This window comes from Globicephala melas, chromosome 3 (genome assembly GCF_963455315.2).
Source record: "Globicephala melas chromosome 3, mGloMel1.2, whole genome shotgun sequence".
Classification (NCBI taxonomy): domain Eukaryota; kingdom Metazoa; phylum Chordata; class Mammalia; order Artiodactyla; family Delphinidae; genus Globicephala; species Globicephala melas.
This window is the reverse complement of record NC_083316.1, coordinates 93,181,722-93,202,830: the sequence shown is the minus strand read 5'-3', so window position 1 is coordinate 93,202,830 and position 21,109 is coordinate 93,181,722. Positions and strand designations below refer to the sequence as shown.

General features: G+C 38.6%; 1 protein-coding gene across 2 annotated transcripts in view; it reads right to left on the bottom strand.

The window, feature by feature from the left end:
- Window positions 1-21,109, bottom strand: part of KCNN2 (potassium calcium-activated channel subfamily N member 2) — a 325,278-nt gene that overhangs the window by 291,405 nt on the left and 12,764 nt on the right. Inside the window, exon 2 of one of the 2 annotated variants that reach the window (XM_060296128.1) lies at window positions 2,758-2,825. The exons of the other annotated variant lie outside the window; for it this stretch is intronic. The gene's annotated coding sequence lies outside the window, so the exon portion shown is untranslated. The remainder of the gene's footprint in view (window positions 1-2,757; window positions 2,826-21,109) is intronic. 2 annotated transcript variants of the gene reach the window in all.

Genomic DNA, 21,109 nt, shown 5'->3' with positions numbered 1-21,109 from the left:
TGACAGCCCTGGCTGCTCACTTCTCTCTTCAATCCTAGCCTCCTCTTACATGGCCATCCACATACATCATCACATCATCTTGTCATCTCACCATTTCTCTTTCTCTCCCCACCCCATCCATCCATCCATCTCTCCCTTTCTCTCTCTCTCTCTCTCTCTCTCTCTCACACACACACACACCCCCTCCCCCACAATGAAAACACACCAACCTATTTCAGGATGAACTTGATCTGGCAATCAAGCCTAATAAAAACAGAGAATAATAATTTAGGAGGCATTTCCTGGGATGCTTACTTCCACAAACTACGAATTCTTATTGTTCAGTTGTTTTACTCTGTTAGTTAAGGAGAAAATAATTCCTCATATGGGATCAAACTAAAGCCCTCATTGCCCTTTTCTCCTCCATTGTGGGCTCCTTCGTGTATAATAACTGATGGTTGTATAAGAAAACAAGAAGGAATCTATCCACACAAATACAGAGCCACCTATCCTAGTATCTGCAACATGATAGCTATTCCCTCTCCCGATGAAGTTCCCTTATTGCCTCAGTTGTGAGAAAATGCAGAAGGAAAGTCTCTGTCACTTCAACCTTCCATCTCATCTGAGGGGGTCCCTTCATAGTGATTTCCCTCCATTCTATTATATTACTCTTTTTTTTCTTGTCTTGACTTTTGTTGCATTTGTTTTACAACCCAACTCAGAGTATAAAGAAATACATGTTAAAGACAAATATTTTTAAGTATTATAAGAAACAGAAAAATCATATAATCCACAAATAAACTATATTATTATATTATTCTACTTCTCCTGTTAAATATAAAAAAAATAAATGCTGAGTCAAGAAAAAGTAAAGGAATCTATATTTTCTGAGAAAAAACCCTAAAATAACCAATAAGCACAATGTAGTTTTTGTGAGAAGATGCAAAATATAACAGCAACAGGTAGAATGCACATGTTACCATATCTACTGCACAGCTATTTTATTTTTGAGTGTTTTGAACATTATCAAAGACTTAATGGATTTGTTTTATTAAACAACAGTGTAGAAAGAAACAAATAATAACAACTAGTTTTTATTTGCTATTGCTTTGTGCCAGGCACTACACTATATCTATACATTTTAATTATCTTAAAAAATTTTTTTTACTGTATATTTTCTTGACTCCACAAAAAAACCTTTCACGGTAGGCATTAATACTCCCATTTTGCAAATATATAAACTGAGACTCAGAAGTTATTTGTTCAAAATTATCCACCTAATAAATGTTATAGAAAGATTCAAATTGAGATCTCTCTGTGTTTGTGAGCCTTTGAGCCTTCCATTAAGCCATGGTGACTTCCCATTAGTCTTGATCAGGGTTACAAAATAAAACGTTTAAAAAGGCTAAGCAGGCAACAAAAAATGGGAGAAGAAGGCAGGTTGTAAAGGCAACTAGCACAACAGCTGTGTTGAAAAAAGGCATCCAGAGAGTACTTGCCCCACTTCTACAAGGAGTCTAGTTGATCATTACCAGGATGCAATGTGGAACTGGTATTACAGGAGCTTTCAATTATTCAGATAATTTAGAAGTCTATATATTTTTGTTTTAAATCACTCTATTTTTAAATATTGGTGCTAATGTGGCTTGCCGATCAAACCACATCAGCATCTTAGGCAGCATCTGGCTGGATACGTCCTTAAAACCTTAAAGCCAGAGTTAACCTGCTTAGTTTTTGTGGTCAGGGAATCATAATCTATTCTGCCCTGTGGATGGGCAAGGAATGGTCTCCGGAGAGCTGGAGAGAAGTATTCAGCACCTTTCAATTAGTACCAGGCTGAAACTCAGGCAGTAGCAGCAACTCGGTCACACCCACGTGGCTCTAAGTGTGGCCCAAAGTGTGGCCCAAAATAGACCATGGCCTGGCTCACTCTAAATCCTGCTTGTGCATTTCACAGACTTTTGCCTGCATTCCTTCAGGGGGCACAGACTTCATTATAACATTTATAGCATCCAATTACCAGCCATCTCCTGGATGCCATTTTTATCAGACTTACCAAGATATGCCCTGTGCACTCTACCTTTTCATATTATCAGCTGACATTTTCATCCAAGTACTGGAAATGTCTCTAATTTTTTTCTTACACATCAAAGCAGATATAGCAGGCTTTCATTTCTAAACCTCTGGTCTCAGAGAACCTTTGAAAATGAGTGCAACACTAAGCCAGCTCTCTCTCTGCTCCTCAAGAAAAGAGACTCTTCCAATTCTCCAGAGGCTCTGTGTGGGCGGAGAAACCCAACAATACGCCAGTGGTGATGAAGCAGCTCTAGCAAGTTCCCCAGTCCTAAATCCAAACCTGCTAAGATAACAGAGAACTATGCTGCCTTTGGGGAAAGGCATCCGTTAAAACAACAGTGGAGCTTGTTTATAATATAATATCCCTTTGACTAAAGCTTCACCCAAAATGCTCACACTAGACTTGGTATTTCTATTCTCTTTACAAAACTAAAGAAAATGAAGATACAGATTCACACTGTCACTAAAAGATTGCTCCCAATTTTCCTAGACTCATACCAGGATCTTACTAGAAATGTACATCTTTAACTTTATACAGCACCATGAAAAGCACAAGGAACCAGGGAATCCAGGCAACTCTATTTGAGTTATCAGAAAAGCTCACGTAAGGCGAACCTTACATGTATTCTAAGTCGCCAAGACACTAAGCCATACCTATGTCATGAAAAGTGGGGTACTAAATTCCAGCATTTGCAATCTTACCTGCAGTTCTTCTCTTTGAAGTCAGATCCATTACATTTTTGCAGAGAATCAGCTTTGCATACCTCTTGCTGAAAAACAAAATAAAATGCCTCCCATTCATTTTTTTTGGAAGCTAGGAAATGTTTTAAAAATCCTTAACTGTTTAGGTTTTTATTCATTCAGCCTAACTCCAACTTATGCCTATTTTAATAGCTCGATTGATTTCTGTAAATCTGAATCTATTATAATATTGTCAGTGAAAAATTTCTTTTGGGAATCTGCAAAGAATTTTCAGGGTACCATGTCTGTGTCCTCCACAAACGTTGTCCATAGCTCTTCAAGCTTCAGACTTAAAATAAATGTCTAGGTTTCATTAACTAAGAATCATCAGCAGGACTCACATAATGTCCTGCTATTCTGATTGTCTACACTTTCCTCATGCTTTTTTTCATGCAACAACTTTGTCTCTGTTGCCTTGTACTCTTAAAATTTTCCTACCAACTTAGATCTTAAAGAGATGGCATGGAAACCCTCTACTGGGGTGACCACACATTTCAGTTTTTGCCAGGACAGTCCTGGTTTTCATCTGCTTTCCTGGAATAATTATCAACAGCGCCCCTTTTACTCGCAAAAGTATTCCAGTTTGAATGATTCATTTAAATGGTCACTACATGCTGTGACTCTTTTCAGAGTGCCTTCTGTAACTTATAGGTTAATGGGAGCAACTTAAATGTATTTGTTAATAATATATTTATTTTCATAGAGCCAGTAAAATTATCGGAAATAGTTTCTTTAGGTAATGTACAGTATATCCCTCCATGATCAGAAATCAACCTGATAAATACTTGCTTGACTTTAATTTCCAGGATGATGTTTTCTTTTCTGTAAATAAATTCAGTAACATTCTCTGTTTGGTAACAGAGACTACAAAATTATGTACACTTATTTTTGTGCTTTAGCTGCCAGGAAATAAAGCCTAACGGATTGCATAAGCAACACAATTTTTCACAAAAGTGCCTAGAAACATCTATTCCCTCCGCTTCCTTCAGATAGACTCTGAGCTCCTTGATCCATAAGTGCCTTACCTTTTATCATCATCTACCTCACATATTCTTTTGGAAGTTGGTCAAGTATCCATTTATATTAAATGTAATATTGCAAAAATTACTAAACCTTGCATTAGCCTTGCCAGTTCTAAGTGAGATAAATTAAAAGAGGTACTATAGGGCTTCCCTGGTGGCGCAGTGGTTGAGAGTCTGCCTGCCGATGCAGGGGACACGGGTTCGTGCCCCGGTCCGGGAAGATCCCACATGCCGCGGAGCGGCTGGGCCCGTGAGCCATGGCCTCTGAGCCTGCGCTTCCGGAGCCTGTGCTCTGCAACGGGAGAGGCCACAACAGTGAGAGGCCCGCGTACCGCAAAAAAAAAAAAAAAAAAAAAAAAGAGGTACTATAGGTACCATTTCGTGGTGGAACTACTTTTGGTCAGCATTCTACTGAGGATGGGGAGGAGTTTTCTTAATATCATTATTAGGATAACACCCATTCTCAAGCTGAAACCATGTGTATCTGACTTACTTTGAGCCTGTTATGTTCATTTCCCTTTCCTGTCCATGTAAGAATATGGACGAAACAAAGAGTGGTATTATACAATAAGGTCTAACACTAAGACCCTCAAGTAAAACAACTACAACCCAACCCAAATAATGAAGAAAGCATGGTGAACCTTCCACAGCAGTAATCCAACTGGTGAAGAGCCTAGAGACCTGCTCTAAATCAAGATGGAAAGCAAAAGGAAAGGGAAAGTCCAGAGTCTCAAGTGGAAAACATAAAGACAATACTGAATTCTGAAAATAATTATACTGAGAGAAGCACACCAGGGCTTCCAATTAAGCTTGGAAGAGGTAAATATTACCAAATCCAGGTACCCACTAGAAACGTAATCCTCTCCTGAAAAATCTCAATTAAATCAATAGTAACTACCCTTTTGAGTGCTCGTTATGTGTCAACACTGTTGTTAGCAATTTCCATGGAGGAGATAATTTACCATATTTGATTAAATCTAAGCTACTGTTAATTGTAAGAAGAATCATGTTGTGTGCCACCAAGAAAGAAAGAATAATGCCATGGGTTATATTATGACACGCCATTGATTATATAGTGTACTCTAATTTCAGAGATAGTAAAATATTGTTTAAACATGCTTTTTTAAATTTGATACATGGTCATTCTTACAACTATATGATGAACATAGATACTATTTACTATCTCTGACTTACAGATGAGGGAACTGAATCACTGTCACCTGTCCAAGGTTAAGGAACTAATAAGTGGAAAAGTTAGCATTCAAACCTATGCACTCTGGCTCCAGAGATTATGCTCTTAACCACCAAGCTATAGACCCATTCATATCTCAGTTTCCATGACAGTGATAGTAGCACCTTCAATGGCAACCCATTCTATTTTTGGCTAATTCTTAGGGTTGGAATATTGTTTTTCTTTACTGAACTGAATAATGATAAGAATAACAGTAGCATCAATAGCTACCATTTATATGCCAGGTAGGGTGCCAGGTACCTTAAGAAATTCTAGTAGTCCCTGAGTGCTGGCCAAGCAACCCACTCTGAGCCAAACATACCAAAGTCTCACCCATCCCCTGTTAAAAATAGAGTCTGTGGGGACTTCACCACGAGCTTCTGATTTTGCAGGTCTATGGCAGGCCCAGAAGTCAGATATTTTTGGAATGACTTATAAAAAAACCATCATTTTACCATTTCAACACCCCGCAAAGTAGGTATCATTGTACCAACTCTGTGGGCACATCTCCCCACTGGCTCACAGTCTCCTGAGTCACCTGAGTTTACAAAACACTTATATTTTCTACGATATGCAAATTAGCATTATGTGCCCAGTAGGACGCTTACAGCTGTCCTAGCATCAAACCTAACTGAGAAAAAGATCACTCTTTGAGGATCTGGACCTGATCCTTTTACTGCCATGGGGGTGGGGGAGGAGGGTGTGGCCCTTTGGCAGCACCTCTGCTGTGTTCACACTGGAGGGATGAACCATGACTGCCCCATGATGGAATTTGGAACTGAAGAAATTCAGAACATGCCACCTTAAACTACACCCCTTTGGCATATTGATCATTCTGAGCTGAAAGCACTTGAGAAAGAGCAGATGCAGGAAGAACTCTCTGCTCTCCCCAATCCCACCTCAAAGCAGGTTATAAAGTTTCCCATGAGAAAGGTGCCCTCCCTATACCACGGAGAAAAGCACATTCTTATCAGCAGAGCCTGGAAGTCAATGGCAAAATGACCTTTACAAACAAACCTACTAAAATAAGCCTTATCTTCTGTTAGTTTCCCTCATATATTTCCTAATCACTGTCCCACAATTTACTGCCCCTAGCCCAAGTTCATTTGTCTTGTTGCATCCCCACAATTTGCCATTTTTTGTATAAAATGGTATATAAGTTTATGGGCCTAAGAGCTTCTCTGGGTCTTCATTTGCCTCTGAAGACCCCCATGTACAAGTACAAATATGAAATAAAATTTGTATGTTTTTCTCCTGTTAATTTGTCATATATCAGTTTAATTGTTAGGCCCAACTGAAGACCCTAAGAAGGTAGAAGGAGGTTCTTCCTCCTCTTCAGAACCTAAGCTTGGCCTGGGAGTTAGATGGAAAGGAGGGTGAGGTGGTAATACTAAAGTATGTTGCCATAGAGAATCTACCCGAGTGCATGTTTGTGTTGGAATTTTCCACTCCTGAGATGAGTTACTGCCACTAGGTAATGAGGCAATGAAACTCTCCATCCCAAGCTTTCCTGGGAATGGCTTGCACAAAAGCACTGAACAAAGCCACATTGGCTCCTGGCACCAGCATCTTGTTCTCTTTTGAATCCTGGCATCTTGAACCTTACACAGGAATCTCCTGCTTAACTCATCCATCACCATCCCAGGAAGTGCACCTGGCCTCATCTACCCACCTCTTCCTGATTCTCCCAGCCCCTGCTGCTTCAGAAGGAAGCCCAGAATGTTACCTTTGGCCCACTCCAGCATAACATAGCAGCAATCCAACCTAGCCAGTGCCTGTTCTCGGTTGAGAGGAAGAAACCCATCTCGGACAGATATTTATAAAGGTATGAACTGGTACAGAAGGTTTAGGGAATGCAGTTTGGAGCCACTGAAATTCACCAGAGCTGTACAAGCTCTCTTTTAGATAGTTAAGTGTTAAGTACCTCCTGCCCTTACCCCTTAGATAAGAGCGAACATTCTACTCACACTTTGTGGTCCAGTTCATAAAGCAAAACTGCCATAATAGTGAATGTCCACAGTAACAGACACTGCAGCAATTGCTGCGCATAGGGCCCATAAGATTTTACACAAAACTGGCAATTTTTGTGAACATCACAGATGAGCAATACTTAAACTATTAGGTGAAGTTCAAAGGTACTTCCTTCCTGCTTAATTTTTATACGTCTGAGAGGTTAATGAATAGAAATATGGTTCTCTAGAGGCAGCTGACAGGTGGTTTCTCAAAATACCTTTTCCAGAAAGTTCCCTACACACCCTTGCTACTTTTTCTAGAATTGTCTCTGTATTTATGGCCTGGGACAGCCACTTGATTCCTCAACAGGTAACTAAAAATTTCTCTTTTCCAATTGAGAAAATCTCATTTAGGAGTCAAAAGACCCTTAGAGGCTCTCCAAAGACACCCTCCAAGATACCTCAAGTGTATTCTTTTAAGATTAGACTTTCTCTATGGCTCTTAAGCACTCCCAAAGCAAGACATCAGGAATCATATTGCTCTCACTATACCAATAGATGTGGACAATTGGGTCACAATGCCAGAAACTAGTTTTCTCTGGCTCTACCCCCAGCTGCCACTGCAGGATCTTTGAGATCCACCTTCACAAGAGACCTCCACACACTTGATTTAGGATGTTCCAAAGGATCATCTCACCTGTGCTTACAAACACTGCCCTCTCAGGTATTGATTAGGGTCTGCAATTTTCTTCACATCCTCTCTCTTTCTTCCTTTGGTGATGTCTATGCTGGGACAATGTCCAGCTGATTTCTACCAAGAAAGATGCCCCCTCCCAGCTTCTTCTGCAGGACAGATATGGACTAGTCTGTGTGCTACTCAAGCAATTGTTTCTCTCCAGGGCTCCAATGTGCCCCAGTGTGCTCCCTGCCATGATGGTTATTCTTTGTTGTAATGGGTCATTCTCAATCCCAATATATTTTATGAACATTACAGGGTAATGCAAGAGGTCTTCACTTTGCATGGTTCAGACATGCATGCATTTCCGTTACCATGCTTTAGTTAAATAACACCAGCCTCCAAAACGACAGGGTTTAAATTTCAGTTACCACCATATATTAACTAGGAGAAAGTACACAGATACAAACTTTTTTTTTTTTTTTTTTGCATTCTGTGGGCCTCTCACTGTTGTGGCCTCTCACTGTTGTGGCCTCTCCCATTGCGGAGCACAGGCTCCAGACGCGCAGGCTCAGCGGCCATGGCTCACGGGCCTAGCTGCTCCACGGCATGTGGGATCCTCCCGGACCGGGGCACAAACCCGTGTCCCCTGCATCAGCAGGCGGGATCTCAACCACTGTGCCACCAGGGAAGCCCCCACAGATACAAACTTTGATGCTAGCTCTTCGGTCCACAAACAGAATTCTTTTTCCAAATCCTATCCCTGATTGGTTACTGCCTATCTGTTATTCAGTTCACACACAGACAGCAAAGCATGTAGTTGCACTGCTTATTTGTCCCCCCAGTGATAAACCCACATGACATTTTACAAAAATGGTAATCAACAGAGGGAAACAAATGATCAACAAAGATGAAATCACAGCAAAGAAACAAAAAGTGGTAACTCAGGAAGTGAATTTGGCATAGAAAATAAATGGGGTCATAGAAGAAATAGCTGATCATAGGAATGGTGGCAGTGCCAACATTCAAGAGAGTCTGATATGCAGCCAGAGAAACTGGGTGAAGATGAATTTATAGCCGAAAGAATGAAGATGTTTTAGAAGAAGTGATACGAGCAAAAACCTTCACATTAAAGGAAGCCTTGGAACAATCCCGTGACACTTGCAAAGAATAAAATATTGGAAGCTAATCCATGATTAGAAAGGAGTGTGACAAGACATAGAATACATGCTGTTCCATATATTAAGGTATTTGATGAGAACAAGGTGGCAAGTACTGTTCAAATTATTCTTAACAAATTTTATACAGGGAATTGAAACACTTTAATTCTCAATGTTTCTAATGTTTTAAATTACAGTGTACTAAATATTAGTTTTTCTATTTTTTTTTCATTTTTCTCCAACAGTAAGAAATTTTTTTAATGTTTTGACGAAAATTTTTAAAGGTCGTGGGACAGTCTAATTTTTCCCATTGATTATTAAGATCATTTTGTATATTTTCAGATTACACAGTCATTATTATAGTCCTGCACTACTGTGCAAAGTGAGTACTGTTTGTATAGTTTGCTGTTTTAATTTATAGGCTCCTTTTCCTTAGTCTAGAGCAGAGGTCCCCAAACCCCGGGCCATGCACTGGTACCGGTCCGTGGCCTGTTAGGAACCAGGCTGCACAGCAGGAGGTGAGTGGCGGGTGAGTGTGCAAAGCTTCATCTGTATTTAAGGCCGCTCCCCATCACTTGCATTACCGCCTGAGCTCTGCCTCCTATCAGATTGACGGCCGCATTAGATTCTCAAAGGAGCATGAACCCTACTGTGAACTGCACATGCAAGGGATCCAGGTTACACGTTTCTTATGAGAATCTAATGCCTGATGATCTGAGGTGGAGCTGAGCCAGTTATGCTAAAACTGGGGAGCGGCTGCAAATACAGATTATCATTAGTAGAGAGGCTTGACTGCACAGAGACCATAATAAATCAATTGCTTGCAGACTCATATCAAAACCCTATCAGTGAGTGGCAAGTGAAGACAAGCTCAGGGCTCCCAGTTATTCTGTATTATGGTGAGTTGTATAATTATTTCATTATATATTACAATGTAATAACAATAGAAATAAAGTGCACAATAAATGTAATGCGCTTGAATCATCCCGAAACTAGCCCTAAGCCCCCAGTTCATGGAAAAATTGTCTTCCATGAAACTGGTTTATGGTGCCAAAATGGTTGGGGACCACTGGTCATGAGGATATCTATATGACAAATACTTTATTGGCCCTCTTTTTTCTTTTTCCTTTTGCCCCTCTTTTCCAGACCAGGACACTGTGTTTTGATCAAGCTTATGTTACCAGTCCCTTATGAAAACTGGAGTGGGTACAGTGTACAGATGAGCTGAGACGTCCTATACCTACCCCCATGGCCATCAAGTCACTATCCTTTCTATACACCTGCACCACAGCTGGAGACATTGCTCCAGACATTCTTGCTGGAGCACAGTGGAGAAGAATTACCTCTACACTCCAATAAGAACTCAAAATAGCCTGCCAAATCCCATCATGGAAAGGCCTGTGTTAGCGTGTTCTTAGCAAGTTCAATGTACTGAAAAAGATCAGATGAGTTAATGACGTTTTGCAGTTGATCTAAGTATTCAACCGTTTACTTGGAAGAGAATCCTAAATCTCTTTGCAATCTTGGTCCTTTATTAAAAAGTCTTCAGAAGTTATACAGGAGGACAATTTGGGCCTTATTTTCAGCATTCTGCTAGCTTTTTGGTGCTTGCCAATAACAGAGCCAGAGTTTGAATGTAAATAAACTTTATAGTGCCTTGTTGATGTCTTTTAGTCTAAATGGACCTTTGGGAATGTTGATAGGCAGACGATGACCGAGATTCATCCCTCAAGTGAATCACAAGAGAATCAGGCAGGTGTAGGGAACTGTCCCTTGCAGGCAGGGCCAGCACTGGCTCTTTCTTACTCCTTTAGTCCCCATCAGTGATACTACTCATTAGCCAGTGATGTAATCTTAGCATTTCCAGATAACATAAGTTTTGTTTGATTTTTTGTTCTCAGAATGATGAGGCAGATAAGGGAAAGTATATTCCAACAAAGGTGTTATTTTCTTCTTTATCAATTAAAAGCATTCCAATAATTTATCAATTTAGATTTTAGAAATTCCTATTAAATTATTTAGATGATAAAGTCATTATTCAATGAGGCTTATCAATGAAGTAAAAGTAACATTGTGTTCTTCATTTGAAAGTTAAAAACCAACTGGCTTTGGAAATAGCTTTGGATTACGATGATCACAAATGCTCTCCGGTTTAATCAGCCTTAAAATATACAAGACTCAGTCATATAATACAAAATGTTAGATTTTTTTAGTTTCATATGATGATAATGTTAATTTAACTTGGCATAATTATTGATCACTGGACAGCCTTTCTGGTTTCTCAGTGATTTATTCTATTCTATAAACAATTCAGTTCAGAGCCCAAAATACATCATTACAATAGGTAGAAGTTCATAGACATGAAAACGACCCTGACATTGTTTCTCTTCTAAAATTTCAAAAACACATTTTATCTCTACCTTAAAGTTGAGACCACTCTTGCTGCCTAAAGCAATCACAATAATTTTATCAAACAGGATATATAACCACCCTAAATTACATTTAGTAAGTGTTTTTTATGAGTGTAAATTTTAAAAAGACAGCATTTCTTGGCCTCTTTAGTATTAGATACACTTTTATCTCAAAATACATGAGGATTTACTGAGACAATTTTATAGAGGAGCTACTCACATTCATGAAGGCAGGAATTCAAATCAGGGACAATTCAACCAACAGATCAGAGAAAACCAGAAATCAAAATCACGGTGCTGCACCGAAGCCCGGAGCCCACCCTCATGCAGCAAGAAGTCGTTTCTATTTTAAGAAATCTGTTTGTATGCCTCAATATCCCTGAGGGGTGTGAGGCCACAATAACTTACTTGACCTTCAGAGTGAGTTCTCCGTGAGTTTTAGCGGAGGTTGCATGAGCAAGAGGGGAGATGAGCAAGGTGGAGGCATCCCAGGAGAGCAGAAAGAACACTCCCTGGCTTTGTATGTAAGGCATGTTGGTTCATTCCCAACTCTTCAACTCTTCTCCAACATGATCAATGGCCAATTGCTTAGCCATTCTGGACCTTGCTTTCCTCATCTGTGAAATGAACGGCTTGAACTACATCATCTCAGGCAGCTCTGTGGGGTTTTTTTTCTTTCATTTTTTTGAGAAAGAATATTGAAATTTGTCAAGAAAATTGCTTATATTGTTATTTTGCAGTCATAAGTTGCACTAGAGCAAACAGGCAAGGAGCTCATCAGAGCTGCCTTAACCAAAAAGACAGCTATACTGTGGCTGAAAGCATGCTGTGCGAGAAATTAGAAAATTGACTTTTGATATAGTCTCCATGTAAACTTGGGCAATTCATCTTTCTTCTCTGAACTTCTTGCTAGTAACAAGTCTTGAGAAGATTAAGTGAAATAATATATGTGAAAGTATTTGGTGAAGTACAAAATGCTGAACAAATATAAGGTGTTTTATTATGAGGCTACAGAGATATCACATCCATCAATAATCCTGCTAACATTCGGGCTACTTTAAGTCTGACCAGACACCCAAATTCCTCTCTACTTCTCTCACCTGCATACCAAATGCATCTAGAGTGACTGTAGGATCAGAGTTTTTGATTAAGGAAGAAAATGACCCTGCTTTTACCATGGGATAATTATTTTCATCAACTTTGACACCTTTATCTTCCTTTATTATTTTAAGGATTTAAATATTTTATCAGTACCTGCTTTTGTCTGATGAATTTGTTTGCAGCTGGCTGAGTGTTTTAATTGACAATTCTTTTGAAACACTTAATGCATTGTAAACCCATTATTTCTTGGCTTTTATGCTGAGTAATTTGACAGCCATTAACACTTTTGGCTTTATTTTATTTAAGGGTTTCACCAGCATAATTATCATTAAGTTACAGAATAATCTAGCAGTTTTAGGAGCTCCAAAATGAAAGCACCATTTTAAGTGATAAGCAATCCACTATATGAATTTGAATTTACAACTTTAGGGACCCATAACTTGAGGTATTAGACTCAATGAGCAAAGCTGAAGATAGCATAATCAAAGACATAAATATAAAACCAAGAAACTGCTGCTGTAGTCCAGAACTTGAGCAAGGAAATATGTCTGGACCAGTGTCTGGAGAAATCCACACACTTCCTTTTCTCCCTCTCTCTCTCTTTGTTAAAGAAACAAGCAAAAAATCTTTCTCGCTATTAGGTCCAATTATTCTACTCAGGGTACTGTCTGGACTCTGTTTACTACCTGCTCCAAAAGAAAAATGGTGCAGTCACTTTGACTTCCCCTTCAGATTTTCAGGAAATTCTGGAATTTGGGGACAGCCCTAAGTAGATATGAATGAAGCTTCTTAAGAAGCTGCCTTTTCATGATGGATTTGCATGACCACATCACTCAGCACTCAGGAGCATCCTCATGTGTGCTTATATATCAGTGGACCAACCACTGAGGTTAGGTTTGTCAGGTGTCATTGAAATTCAACATTAACTACATTCATCTTGTAGTTATTTTTAGTGAATCCTTCCTTTTGGGGTCCTGTACTTGTAAGCTGCAGTGGTTGAAGACTGGGATTTAAAGGTGTTTTTATACCAATAAAGGACTCTGGATAGAAGCTTGCTCATCTCCTGTTTACTCCTGTCCAAAGTGAAACCTCCTTTGGTCATCTGTGACCTAAGTAGACATATTTGTGAACTGTTGTTATGTGGTTGACACTACATGTCACTGTAGGTTTTTGTTTCTTTTCCTTTCCATTAAGAATTTACAATACCTTTCTTCCAAGCCACAATCCAAACATCTGAAAAATGTTCAGTCAGAATTCAGCTATAAATTTATCTCAGTCTAATGTGCCAAAAAGTTTAGATTTCTAATTATCTTTCTAAATCTCCTATGGCCATTGTCTGTTTGGTGTTTACAGCTGATGATTCAAAGGCTTTAATACCTGGGACATTAAGTGAAGATCTCAAAAGGTTTTCTCAAGAAAACTGGTAAAGGACATTGTTGGGAAGAGCAAAATCCTACCAGAAAACCACTGGGGAGTTGCTTCATTAGCTCACACTGCAAAGAACCACCTTTCTTACTTGGATTCGAGTAAACACAGGAAGCAATAGGACAAACAACCAAATGATCCAAATTGTTGAACCCAAACAAGAAGCTTTATTTGCTCCTTTGTCGAGTGCTCCGTCAACTGACAGGAAGAAAAACAAGGTCCTATCCCATTTTCTTTGTCCCCATATCTGCTTTGCCCCAGTTAGGCAACATTTTAAAATAAGGTTAGGAAACAAAATGGTCATTTCCTTTGCAGGACTAATTGTTTAAGCTCTTAAAGATATTTCTCTAAATATTTCAATAAGCATCTCCTCTCTGGCCTCTCTCCCTCACACCAGTTAATTTCCCCCCTCTTCCTTCTCATAGTCTTCAGTGTTTTGTTTTGTTTTTTGCTTTTTAATCAGGCAGCTGAAGCATGTCCCCTAATGTCAGCCATTTCCTACATCACTCTGTTTATAATTTTATCTTTGCTTCTCTAAGTGAACTATTTTCCCAGTCCTCCTGTCAGCTATACCCTCACACCAGGCATAGGCTTCTTTTCATTGTGCTCAACTGTTGCTCAGAGTCACCAGAATCACCCTCCAAAGAGCACAGTAACTCAGCAGTGGTCCTTTCCTGAAATAATTTACACACTTCTGATGCAATCTTTGAACCTCTCCTGATCATCAGCAACATCAAAGTTAAGTCTGTTGTTTGAGAAAGTGATCCACATCAAGCATGCTGTACCACTGAGAGATGAGATGCAGAACAGGATGATAAAGGCAATATCGTCAAGCTCAAAAATAAAATAAAGTCACAACATCATGGTCAGAAAGACAGTTTGTACTCCGTGTTCTCCTTCATCTCAGAGCAACACAGAAAAAAACAGGCACATGCTTCATGAGGAAAGGGCCATGCATTTTGATCTGCATAGAAGGAAACAGATTGCTTGGGCTGATGCACTGCTGTACCTACTCCCTCTGGTAGAGCCCAGAAATTGCTTTTTTTTTAAAATTGAATTTTAGTACAATAAAGACCAATAACCCAAGTTTTGTATTTTATCTTTCAACCCTAAAAGCAAGAAAATTATGGGCTCTCAGAGGAACACTGTATATTTTCCAGAAAACAGGAGACCACATTGGAAATCTTTTGAAAAGAATATCTTATTTGAGGATAACAAAGTACCTTACTGAGAAAATCTCCACTATTTAACTGTATGTCACCCTGACTCTGATCACCTGCCATTTTGCATCTGAATTATGCTTCTTGCACTTGGTACGTGAGCTAGAGTTACTGTGTACCAAATATCCCATGTGTTCCCCCACATGTTCCAGGCTGTTTTGGGGGTAAAGTTGGGGCCATGTGACTTGGTTTAGCCAATGGGCTGTGAACTCAAATGTCACTTCTGAGCAGAGTCAGTTAAAGCTGGGTGTACTTCCTCCATTCTTCTCTTCCTATGCTGCTACAACCTAAGAGGCCACGGGGTGAGAGCACAGCATCACAAGACTGAGAGAGTGTCCCTCAGTCACCTGATGAAGGAAAGCCTCTGCCAACCCATAGCATGCTATGTGTGAGTTAAAAATAAATCTGTGTTGACTAAGCCATTGAGATCTGGGGCTTTATCAGTTGTAGCAGCTAGCATCATTTGTCCTAAATAATACAATGCATAACCACAGGACATTAGGGCAGAATGGAACTTAAGAGATCACCTATTTCAGCATGTTTCAAACTTTTGATTTATCTTATCAACAGAAAAACTTCATCACATAAAATACAAAAAACTTAGAGATGAAAGTGAATCTGCTTTGTTAGCAGTGCTGATGGATCTCCTAGAGTCCCAGCCTTATCTCTTATTCCCCTCCCCTACCTCCACCTTCAGCTACCAAAAAATCTCCAACATCCACACTTTCATAGACATACAGAGCAAGGTCGTCATGGGACACAGTTTGAAAGGTACTAATCTAGCCCAGCTCCCTCAATTTGCAGAAGTTCTAGGAGCTTATATGTCTTGCCCATGTTCTTTCTTACACATAGCCAAAACAGGGCTATTTCTCTGTGTGTCTGTGTGTGTGTGTGTGTGTGTGTGTGTGTGTGTGTGATTTTTTCAACACACATCATAAAATGAAGGCTGAATTCTACCAGATGGTAAAATTTTTGAGAAGAGGGGTTGTGATGATGATTTACTGGTTTGCCTCAAGGGTGAAGTCCAGCCCACTAACTACCTGTTGATGCTCCATGAATATTCACTGGTTGCATATTTATCAAAAGACCCATCAATGTTTGTATATATCCAAGGTACCAATAAAAATTTTTAAATGGAAATGGGAAGTGCTGCAGGCATATGGAAATGAGTCTGACGTTATATCCTAGAGACGAGCCACATAATTCCTGGGACCCAGACATTTCAATTCTATGAATATATTCCCAAGAGAAATACATGCATATTTACAACAGAATTCCCATTCAAGAATATTTTAGCAGCACTGTTCACTATTGAAAGAACCTATTTTGAATAGTAATCTTCCATTGGAGAGTTGATGACTATGATGTGGTACATTTCAAAGAAGTTAAAATGAACAAACTATAGTATCATAGAAAATACAGATGAATCTTGAAAATGTAATATTTTAAAAAATTAATTCCCCCCAAAAACTACATATAGTATGATATTCTTTCTCATAAGTTTAAACAACAAATAAGTGTGTTTGTGTGTATTCTGTATGTGTGTGTAAATGACTATGTGTAATATACATGGAAGCAATAGATACAGCTTTCACATATAGAAAGGAAGGATAATATTTAGCCTGGATTAACAGAGACAAAGGAATGGAGGGAATACGGTTAGATGCCAGTCATTATTTCCAAGGTCTTAGCTTTGGCTTATGTTTTGTGTTCACATGTGCTTATTATTTTTAGATAGTTAGACGGATAGATGTGGACCAACAATGAGCATGTGACTTCAACCAGGACTGTGATTTGAATTCAATTCTGGGACTTAGGTCTAAAGGAAAAAAATAATGTTAAAGGACTCCAATGGATTTTAGGACAAAAAAGGAAGCAAAACTTGCTTCCCTATCCCTCCATAAGGATACCAAACACACATTTAGCTACTCTTGGTTTAAATATTGAAGGGAAAATTAGCAATTATCTGATAATATCAGTAGCTTTTGGAAAGACAGATAAAGAACTATTCTAGGTGACCTAAAGAGTACAAATGGTAAATGATAGCCAATTTAAGAATAACAATAGGGCTTCCCTGGTGGCGCAGTGGTTGAGAGTCCGCCTGCCAATGTAGGGGGCACGGGTTCGTGCCCCAGTCTGGGAAGATCTCACATGCCGTGGAGCAGCTGGGCCCGTGAGCCATGGCCGCTGAGCCTGCGCGTCTGGAGCCTGTGCTCCGCAACGGGACAGGCCACAACAGTGAGAGGCCCATGTAGAGCAAAAAAAAAAAAGATTAACAATGGACATTCATGCCTCAAGGAGGAGAAAAATATATATGATCCATTCAATTATGGATGTTAACATACAAACATACACTTCACCTAAGGAGGATAAAATGGCACCAGAATAGTTTAAACAGTCTTTGAATGCACTCCACACTTCTCATTTCACATCCTGAACACTAGCATAGTGTACTTCCACTCTGCCTAGGTTTCCCCTCTGACCAGGTGGGTAATCTTGAGCACATTGACTAACCAGTTTTCATACCCCAGATTCCCCACTGGTTGTTGTGAGTGCAGGGGAGAAAAATTTTCCACCCCAAAATGTGTCTCTTTGGCATGAGGATTAATTCAAGCTGATAATTTTTAAGAAACAGAAGACTCAGAAAGTTTTTCTTTTTACCTCCCCCTTAACTGTCTAAAGAATTTAGATAGATTCCAGGCCTGTTTCCAGAATAGAGTTATCACCAGAGGTATCTGCAAAGAATATGGGCTAAAGTGGTGGGGGAAACTCAGCAGGGCCTAGAGATCAGAGTCCATTCTGTGTCTTACTGTCTCTGCATGGCCCAGTAGACATTTATTTACCAAGAATTTGTTTTTCTATCTTCATGTGAATTGCCTTCCACCCCTTTGAAGTCCCAAACCACTATCTGCAACATTTTCTTTTGCCTTTAGCTGAAGATGGTATTTAAGGTGAGGGCTTTGGCCATCTTGGCAACTTACTTAGTTTCCCTGGGTCTCTCCTATGTATACATGTCATTAAACTTTTGTTTGATTTTTCTTCTGTTAATATGTCTCATGTCAATTTAATTTTTATACCTGCTAGAAGAACATAGAAGGGTACAGGAAAATTTCTTCCTCGCTGACATGAGCATTAGGAAATGAAAAAAATTATTAGTATAGGGTCTGATACTTAAACATTTTCAAAAAAAATGTTGGTTAAATTTTAATCTCAAAGTAGACCAAAAGGAAAAGAAAATTGAGATGCATAGTCAGTGATGTTTCAGGCATGCTATAATCTGATAATACAGATGTAAGTCCTTTAAAAAGAACTAGCTAAGCCTCATTCCTCCCACTTTCCTTAAACTGTCCATCCAGAAACATAGAAAAAGAAAATGTGCATACGTTGGTAATCTATAGGTATAGTGTAGTGGCTGTCTATTAAATAATCAATGTTCATTTATAGCATATTTTGAGTTTCAGAATAATTATTTTGTTCTATTTGGTGCTGTGATAATAAAGGTAATGAATTTTATCTTCATTTTTGTGCTAGAGTTCCATTAAAATATTTATTAAAATTAGGAAATTTTTAAACCATGGAAACTTAATTGCATTAATTATCCTTTCTTACCCTCAAATGTTTTATAGTGAAACTAAATAATGAATGCAATAATGAAGCAAAGGACAAGTTGGATTTGCATATTTTATAAACATGCTCAGGAAAGTAACTGTGCTATTTTGTTTGGAATTGTAGTTAGGTTAATCATGTGTTGATGAAAGACAGAGCTCAATTTCCTTGGGGGAGGGAAGGGTGAAGAAGGGTGACTTTGAAATGATGTCCTGGGTGTCCTCCTTTGCTCTCATATGGGAGAAGATTAGAAAATAAAGTGTTCAAAAAATATTGATATTTACATAGAAGTTAATGAAATGAAACTTGAAGCAGTTTTTCCATTGCCCCCATGTGTGACATAAATATGTTTAACTGACTGAGTGAAAATCTAGATTGAGAAAATCCTTTCAAGGCTTTAGCTCATGAAATGTTCTGAACTGCTTCATGATATAAAAATTATCATAAAAAAGAGTGGAAGAGGCTGACGCGCTTGACCATCTTTGCTCATTAGTTCCAGGAAGGCCCACTATTCACTAGGTTGGCAGCTGTCCTGCTCCAATACCTAGCTACCACCCCTCCGGGTAGGTAGAATGCTTCCTTGGCCACCCTTCCTCCCTCCCCTCTCACACACATACAACTGAGACTGCAGATTCCTGACAACAGTGAAGTAAGTAGCACAGTGCATTTTTGGTCAGTGTTTCTCAGAACAATGTCTTATTGGGTGAAGAATCTCTGAATAAAGAAATGCTCTAATTCTTCTGGAAACTGTTCTGTTTGATATACTGCATTCATTCAATATCGTAGCAATAACAAGGCCTTGGGGAAGAAAGAAAAGGGGCACCTGGGCAAAAGAGAGTATACTATATGAAAATCTGACAGAATCTTACAATTTAAGTAGACACTACTTTGTCTGCTCCTCAACCCAATTTGTTTATCTGAGAATAGAAACGTTCTATCACACCTGTGGACAAAGCGCAAGACCAAGGTCAGTCTTCTCTGTTTGTTGAAAATTCTGAACTTACATTATTTGAGTATGAGAGTGAGAAAAAAATGACATGTGACCTATGAAATATATTGTCAAATAAGGTAATGATTCAGAAGATAAATGACACTTCTGAAAATAATTTCGAGTAGAAATCAGAAGAAAAATTCCAGGAACTGTTTGACATATTCAGTAAAATTCAAGAGACATGGCTGCTATTAAATAAAAGGAGGCTATTATAAATAACTGGTTGAGGCAAAAAGTCAAATGAATGAAATAGGATGAATTGTTAAAAAATAATGCTATAGACAAGTTAAAATTTGTGTTGTAGCAAGAAGTGTCAATTCTAAAAAGGTGTATATCAGGTAACTGTATAAAAAACTCAAGAGACTTCTCAGAACTCAGAAGAATGGGACAAAATTAAATACAAAAGAAGATGACTGAGGTAGAGGATGTGAAACAGAGCAAAGCAGGCAAACAAGTAATTTTCTTAAAGGAGAGAACAGAAGGATCAGAACAAAAGCAGTCAGAGAAAAGCACAATCAATATTTTCTGAGCAAACTGAAAAGTCTCACTGTGTTCTAATAAGACTGATTAAACTATACCTATTGATAAATTGTTGAACTATAAGAAAAAAAGGGAATTCTGATACTTTTAAAGCTATAAGAATGAAGAAATAAATTCTGCATATGTTAGTTCAGAAAAAAGAAAGTGTTTTTCCACAAAGGACTCAAACCAGCCTGACTCCAAATATTTTAACCATTGTATAGACTATGAGTCAAGGAAAGAAACATGCAAATAATGATAAAATAAGACTGTGGCCTAATTTTAAAAAATCTATGAAATCTGTTTTTCATGCACTAAGGCAGAAACCTATTCTCAGACATGTGAGTGATCATAATATCTAGTATTTGTATGTTAAGGTACATGAAGAGGTACTCCAATTGACCCAGAAACAGAGCATAATCAAGAATTCAAAATTGCCCAGCACCATAAGAAAAGGACTATTTTAAACAGTAAAACCAGGTTTAAAAGGCAAAAAACTAAATTATTTTTGTATTTGTTAAGAATATTATATAAAAAACACCTCTAAAAATAAGTAATAAATACTTTCTCCTTCAAAACACCCTCCTGCCTCTGTGAACATCACTGCTAATCAATCACCTGCTGAGATTTTATGAAGACTCAGAATCCTTCTCAGCACAGTGTTCTGAGCCCTAACTATCAATTTATTAGAATTGGCCTTAAGATACAACTATGTGACATCACAGGATTAAAGACCATGACTTTTTAACCTAGAGACAATAATTCAACAGGAATTCTTTATTAAAAACTTCAACAAATATATGCTGTCTACAAGAGACTCACTTCAGACCTAGAGACACATACAGACTGAAAGTAAGGGGATGGAAAAAGATATTCCATGCAAATGGAAACCAAAAGAAAGCTGGAGTAGCAATTCTCATATCAGACAAAATAGACATTAAAATAAAGACTATTACAAGAGACGAAGAAGGACATTACATAATGATCAAGGGACCAATC